The sequence below is a fragment of the Oncorhynchus clarkii genome, chromosome 1 (genome assembly GCF_045791955.1).
Source record: "Oncorhynchus clarkii lewisi isolate Uvic-CL-2024 chromosome 1, UVic_Ocla_1.0, whole genome shotgun sequence".
NCBI lineage: Eukaryota > Metazoa > Chordata > Actinopteri > Salmoniformes > Salmonidae > Oncorhynchus > Oncorhynchus clarkii.
Genome location: NC_092147.1, coordinates 92,099,623 through 92,106,432, shown reverse-complemented (window position 1 = coordinate 92,106,432; position 6,810 = coordinate 92,099,623). Strand labels below are relative to the sequence as shown.

At 37.2% G+C, this 6,810-nt stretch overlaps 6 non-coding genes across 6 annotated transcripts; all 6 read left to right on the top strand.

Annotated features, from left to right (window-relative positions):
- Positions 1–900: 900 nt before the first annotated feature.
- Positions 901–973, top strand: trnav-uac (transfer RNA valine (anticodon UAC)). The gene has a single exon. It is a non-coding gene; the product is annotated as a tRNA-Val (tRNA).
- Positions 974–1,905: 932 nt separating this feature from the next.
- trnav-uac (transfer RNA valine (anticodon UAC)) lies at positions 1,906–1,978 on the top strand. Its single transcript has one exon. It is a non-coding gene; the product is annotated as a tRNA-Val (tRNA).
- A 1,121-nt stretch (positions 1,979–3,099) lies between these two features.
- Positions 3,100–3,172, top strand: trnav-uac (transfer RNA valine (anticodon UAC)). The gene has a single exon. It is a non-coding gene; the product is annotated as a tRNA-Val (tRNA).
- A 932-nt stretch (positions 3,173–4,104) lies between these two features.
- Positions 4,105–4,177, top strand: trnav-uac (transfer RNA valine (anticodon UAC)). The gene has a single exon. It is a non-coding gene; the product is annotated as a tRNA-Val (tRNA).
- A 932-nt stretch (positions 4,178–5,109) lies between these two features.
- trnav-uac (transfer RNA valine (anticodon UAC)) lies at positions 5,110–5,182 on the top strand. The gene has a single exon. It is a non-coding gene; the product is annotated as a tRNA-Val (tRNA).
- Positions 5,183–6,328: 1,146 nt separating this feature from the next.
- On the top strand, positions 6,329–6,401 carry trnav-uac (transfer RNA valine (anticodon UAC)). The gene has a single exon. It is a non-coding gene; the product is annotated as a tRNA-Val (tRNA).
- The last annotated feature ends 409 nt before the right edge of the window (positions 6,402–6,810 follow it).

Sequence of the window (6,810 nt, the reverse complement as noted above, 5' to 3'; positions counted from 1 at the left end):
TTATAAAAGAGATGAGTTGCTTTCATAAATACCTTATTTTGGAAATTCAAATACATGCTCTGACTATAAGAAAATGCAGTTTACTTCTTGCAGGTATCTCAAGCAGAAGTTTCTGTAATGTAGCTCTTATCACGTGCGCTTAACATGCAAAAGGTCCCCGGTTTGAACCTCTGTGGAAACAGCACTCGTTGATACATTCAATAAGTACCATAGTTGAAACTGAAAAATACATTTTTCATTATTGCCTTCTTTTGGGAATCAAAAGATTCCATAGCCTAGTGGTTATCAAGTTCACTTAAGACGCAAAATGTATACTTTTCGATGCTGGGCGGAAACAGAGGTCTCTGACACATGTGAGTAGTACTGTATTTGTAACAGATACTTTTCATGAATGCATTATGTTGGATTTTCGAATTTGTGCGATGAATATATGTAAAATTTGGTTAACTCCACAGTAATAATTCTAGCAGCAGTTTCTCTAGTTTAGTAGTTATCAAGTTTGCTTTACACACGAATGGTCCCCGGTTCGAAGCCGGGCGGAAACAGTTCTCTATGACAAATCCAGTAAGTACTGTATTTGTAACAGAGAATAGTTGTTCTAATAAATGCATTATTTTGGAAATTCGAATACATGCAATAAATATTTGTAAAATTTGGTTTACTCCTTAGTGGTAATTAATGCAGCAGTTTCTGTAGTGTAGTGGTGATCACGTTTGCCTTACATGCGAATGGTCTGCGGTTCAAAACCTGGCAGAAACAGTGCTCTTTGACACATGCAGTTAGTGCTGTATCAACAACAGAGAATATATATTCTCATGAATGGCTTTTTTTGGAAATTCGAATACATGCAATGAATATATGTAAAACTCGGGTTACTCCTTGCTGATAATATTAGCAGCAGTTTCTGTAGTGTAGTGGTTATCACGTTCGCTTTACACGCGAAAGGTCCCTGGTTCGAAACCGGGCGGAAACAGTCCTCTTTGACACATGCAGTAAGTACCGTATTTATAAAAGAGATGAGTTGCTTTCATAAATACCTTATTTTGGAAATTCAAATACATGCTCTGACTATAAGAAAATGCAGTTTACTTCTTGCAGGTATCTCAAGCAGAAGTTTCTGTAATGTAGCTCTTATCACGTGCGCTTAACATGCAAAAGGTCCCCGGTTTGAACCTCTGTGGAAACAGCACTCGTTGATACATTCAATAAGTACCATAGTTGAAACTGAAAAATACATTTTTCATTATTGCCTTCTTTTGGGAATCAAAAGATTCCATAGCCTAGTGGTTATCAAGTTCACTTAAGACGCAAAATGTATACTTTTCGATGCTGGGCGGAAACAGAGGTCTCTGACACATGTGAGTAGTACTGTATTTGTAACAGATACTTTTCATGAATGCATTATGTTGGATTTTCGAATTTGTGCGATGAATATATGTAAAATTTGGTTAACTCCACAGTAATAATTCTAGCAGCAGTTTCTCTAGTTTAGTAGTTATCAAGTTTGCTTTACACACGAATGGTCCCCGGTTCGAAGCCGGGCGGAAACAGTTCTCTATGACAAATCCAGTAAGTACTGTATTTGTAACAGAGAATAGTTGTTCTAATAAATGCCTTATTTTGGAAATTCGAATACATGCAATAAATATTTGTAAAATTTGGTTTACTCCTTGCTGGTAATTAATGCAGCAGTTTCTGTAGTGTAGTGGTGATCACGTTTTCCTTACATGCGAATGGTCTGCGGTTCAAAACCTGGCAGAAACAGTGCTCTTTGACACATGCAGTTAGTGCTGTATCAACAACAGAGAATATATATTCTCATGAATGGCTTTTTTTGGAAATTCGAATACATGCAATGAATATATGTAAAACTCGGGTTACTCCTTGCTGATAATATTAGCAGCAGTTTCTGTAGTGTAGTGGTTTTCAAGTTCGCTTTACACGTGAAAGGTCCCTGGTTCGAAACCGGGCGGAAACAGTCCTCTTTGACACATGCAGTAAGTACCGTATTTATAAAAGAGATGAGTTGCTTTCATAAATACCTTATTTTGGAAATTCAAATACATGCTCTGCCTATAAGAAAATGCAGTTTACTTCTTGCAGGTATCTCAAGCAGAAGTTTCTGTAATGTAGCTCTTATCACGTGCGCTTAACATGCAAAAGGTCCCCGGTTTGAACCTCTGTGGAAACAGCACTCGTTGATACATTCAATAAGTACCATAGTTGAAACTGAAAAATACATTTTTCATTATTGCCTTCTTTTGGGAATCAAAAGATTCCATAGCCTAGTGGTTATCAAGTTCACTTAAGACGCAAAATGTATACTTTTCGATGCTGGGCGGAAACAGAGGTCTCTGACACATGTGAGTAGTACTGTATTTGTAACAGATACTTTTCATGAATGCATTATGTTGGATTTTCGAATTTGTGCGATGAATATATGTAAAATTTGGTTAACTCCACAGTAATAATTCTAGCAGCAGTTTCTCTAGTTTAGTAGTTATCAAGTTTGCTTTACACACGAATGGTCCCCGGTTCGAAGCCGGGCGGAAACAGTTCTCTATGACAAATCCAGTAAGTACTGTATTTGTAACAGAGAATAGTTGTTCTAATAAATGCCTTATTTTGGAAATTCGAATACATGCAATAAATATTAGTAAAATTTGGTTTACTCCTTAGTGGTAATTAATGCAGCAGTTTCTGTAGTGTAGTGGTGATCACGTTTGCCTTACATGCGAATGGTCTGCGGTTCAAAACCTGGCAGAAACAGTGCTCTTTGACACATGCAGTTAGTGCTGTATCAACAACAGAGAAATATTTGTCATAAAATTTGCAATAAATATTTGTAAAATTTGGTTTACTCCTTGCTGGTAATTAATGCAGCAGTTTCTGTAGTGTAGTGGTGATCACGTTTTCCTTACATGCGAATGGTCTGCGGTTCAAAACCTGGCAGAAACAGTGCTCTTTGACACATGCAGTTAGTGCTGTATCAACAACAGAGAATATATATTCTCATGAAAGGCTTTTTTTGGAAATTCGAATACATGCAATGAATATATGTAAAACTCGGGTTACTCCTTGCTGATAATATTAGCAGCAGTTTCTGTAGTGTAGTGGTTTTCAAGTTCGCTTTACACGCGAAAGGTCCCTGGTTCGAAACCGGGCGGAAACAGTCCTCTTTGACACATGCAGTAAGTACCGTATTTATAAAAGAGATGAGTTGCTTTCATAAATACCTTATTTTGGAAATTCAAATACATGCTCTGACTATAAGAAAATGCAGTTTACTTCTTGCAGGTATCTCAAGCAGAAGTTTCTGTAATGTAGCTCTTATCACGTGCGCTTAACATGCAAAAGGTCCCCGGTTTGAACCTCTGTGGAAACAGCACTCGTTGATACATTCAATAAGTACCATAGTTGAAACTGAAAAATACATTTTTCATTATTGCCTTCTTTTGGGAATCAAAAGATTCCATAGCCTAGTGGTTATCAAGTTCACTTAAGACGCAAAATGTATACTTTTCGATGCTGGGCGGAAACAGAGGTCTCTGACACATGTGAGTAGTACTGTATTTGTAACAGATACTTTTCATGAATGCATTATGTTGGATTTTCGAATTTGTGCGATGAATATATGTAAAATTTGGTTAACTCCACAGTAATAATTCTAGCAGCAGTTTCTCTAGTTTAGTAGTTATCAAGTTTGCTTTACACACGAATGGTCCCCGGTTCGAAGCCGGGCGGAAACAGTTCTCTATGACAAATCCAGTAAGTACTGTATTTGTAACAGAGAATAGTTGTTCTAATAAATGCCTTATTTTGGAAATTCGAATACATGCAATAAATATTTGTAAAATTTGGTTTACTCCTTGCTGGTAATTAATGCAGCAGTTTCTGTAGTGTAGTGGTGATCACGTTTTCCTTACATGCGAATGGTCTGCGGTTCAAAACCTGGCAGAAACAGTGCTCTTTGACACATGCAGTTAGTGCTGTATCAACAACAGAGAATATATATTCTCATGAATGGCTTTTTTTGGAAATTCGAATACATGCAATGAATATATGTAAAACTCGGGTTACTCCTTGCTGATAATATTAGCAGCAGTTTCTGTAGTGTAGTGGTTTTCAAGTTCGCTTTACACGCGAAAGGTCCCTGGTTCGAAACCGGGCGGAAACAGTCCTCTTTGACACATGCAGTAAGTACCGTATTTATAAAAGAGATGAGTTGCTTTCATAAATACCTTATTTTGGAAATTCAAATACATGCTCTGACTATAAGAAAATGCAGTTTACTTCTTGCAGGTATCTCAAGCAGAAGTTTCTGTAATGTAGCTCTTATCACGTGCGCTTAACATGCAAAAGGTCCCCGGTTTGAACCTCTGTGGAAACAGCACTCGTTGATACATTCAATAAGTACCATAGTTGAAACTGAAAAATACATTTTTCATTATTGCCTTCTTTTGGGAATCAAAAGATTCCATAGCCTAGTGGTTATCAAGTTCACTTAAGACGCAAAATGTATACTTTTCGATGCTGGGCGGAAACAGAGGTCTCTGACACATGTGAGTAGTACTGTATTTGTAACAGATACTTTTCATGAATGCATTATGTTGGATTTTCGAATTTGTGCGATGAATATATGTAAAATTTGGTTAACTCCACAGTAATAATTCTAGCAGCAGTTTCTCTAGTTTAGTAGTTATCAAGTTTGCTTTACACACGAATGGTCCCCGGTTCGAAGCCGGGCGGAAACAGTTCTCTATGACAAATCCAGTAAGTACTGTATTTGTAACAGAGAATAGTTGTTCTAATAAATGCCTTATTTTGGAAATTCGAATACATGCAATAAATATTTGTAAAATTTGGTTTACTCCTTGCTGGTAATTAATGCAGCAGTTTCTGTAGTGTAGTGGTGATCACGTTTTCCTTACATGCGAATGGTCTGCGGTTCAAAACCTGGCAGAAACAGTGCTCTTTGACACATGCAGTTAGTGCTGTATCAACAACAGAGAATATATATTCTCATGAATGGCTTTCTTTGGAAATTCGAATACATGCAATGAATATATGTAAAACTCGGGTTACTCCTTGCTGATAATATTAGCAGCAGTTTCTGTAGTGTAGTGGTTATCACGTTCGCTTTACACGCGAAAGGTCCCTGGTTCGAAACCGGGCGGAAACAGTCCTCTTTGACACATGCAGTAAGTACCGTATTTATAAAAGAGATGAGTTGCTTTCATAAATACCTTATTTTGGAAATTCAAATACATGCTCTGCCTATAAGAAAATGCAGTTTACTTCTTGCAGGTATCTCAAGCAGAAGTTTCTGTAATGTAGCTCTTATCACGTGCGCTTAACATGCAAAAGGTCCCCGGTTTGAACCTCTGTGGAAACAGCACTCGTTGATACATTCAATAAGTACCATAGTTGAAACTGAAAAATACATTTTTCATTATTGCCTTCTTTTGGGAATCAAAAGATTCCATAGCCTAGTGGTTATCAAGTTCACTTAAGACGCAAAATGTATACTTTTCGATGCTGGGCGGAAACAGAGGTCTCTGACACATGTGAGTAGTACTGTATTTGTAACAGATACTTTTCATGAATGCATTATGTTGGATTTTCGAATTTGTGCGATGAATATATGTAAAATTTGGTTAACTCCACAGTAATAATTCTAGCAGCAGTTTCTCTAGTTTAGTAGTTATCAAGTTTGCTTTACACACGAATGGTCCCCGGTTCGAAGCCGGGCGGAAACAGTTCTCTATGACAAATCCAGTAAGTACTGTATTTGTAACAGAGAATAGTTGTTCTAATAAATGCCTTATTTTGGAAATTCGAATACATGCAATAAATATTTGTAAAATTTGGTTTACTCCTTAGTGGTAATTAATGCAGCAGTTTCTGTAGTGTAGTGGTGATCACGTTTGCCTTACATGCGAATGGTCTGCGGTTCAAAACCTGGCAGAAACAGTGCTCTTTGACACATGCAGTTAGTGCTGTATCAACAACAGAGAATATATATTGTCATGAATGGCTTTTTTTGGAAATTCGAATACATGCAATAAATATTTGTAAAATTTGGTTTACTCCTTGCTGGTAATTAATGCAGCAGTTTCTGTAGTGTAGTGGTGATCACGTTTTCCTTACATGCGAATGGTCTGCGGTTCAAAACCTGGCAGAAACAGTGCTCTTTGACACATGCAGTTAGTGCTGTATCAACAACAGAGAATATATATTCTCATGAAAGGCTTTTTTTGGAAATTCGAATACATGCAATGAATATCTGTAAATCTCGGGTTACTCCTTGCTGATAATATTAGCAGCAGTTTCTGTAGTGTAGTGGTTATCACGTTCGCTTTACACGTGAAAGGTCCCTGGTTCGAAACCGTGCAGAAACAGTCCTCTTTGACACATGCAGTAAGTACCGTATTTATAAAAGAGATGAGTTGCTTTCATAAATACCTTATTTTGGAAATTCAAATACATGCTCTGACTATAAGAAAATGCAGTTTACTTCTTGCAGGTATCTCAAGCAGAAGTTTCTGTAATGTAGCTCTTATCACGTGCGCTTAACATGCAAAAGGTCCCCGGTTTGAACCTCTGTGGAAACAGCACTCGTTGATACATTCAATAAGTACCATAGTTGAAACTGAAAAATACATTTTTCATTATTGCCTTCTTTTGGGAATCAAAAGATTCCATAGCCTAGTGGTTATCAAGTTCACTTAAGACGCAAAATGTATACTTTTTGATGCTGGGCGGAAACAGAGGTCTCTGACACATGTGAGTAGTACTGTATTTGTAACA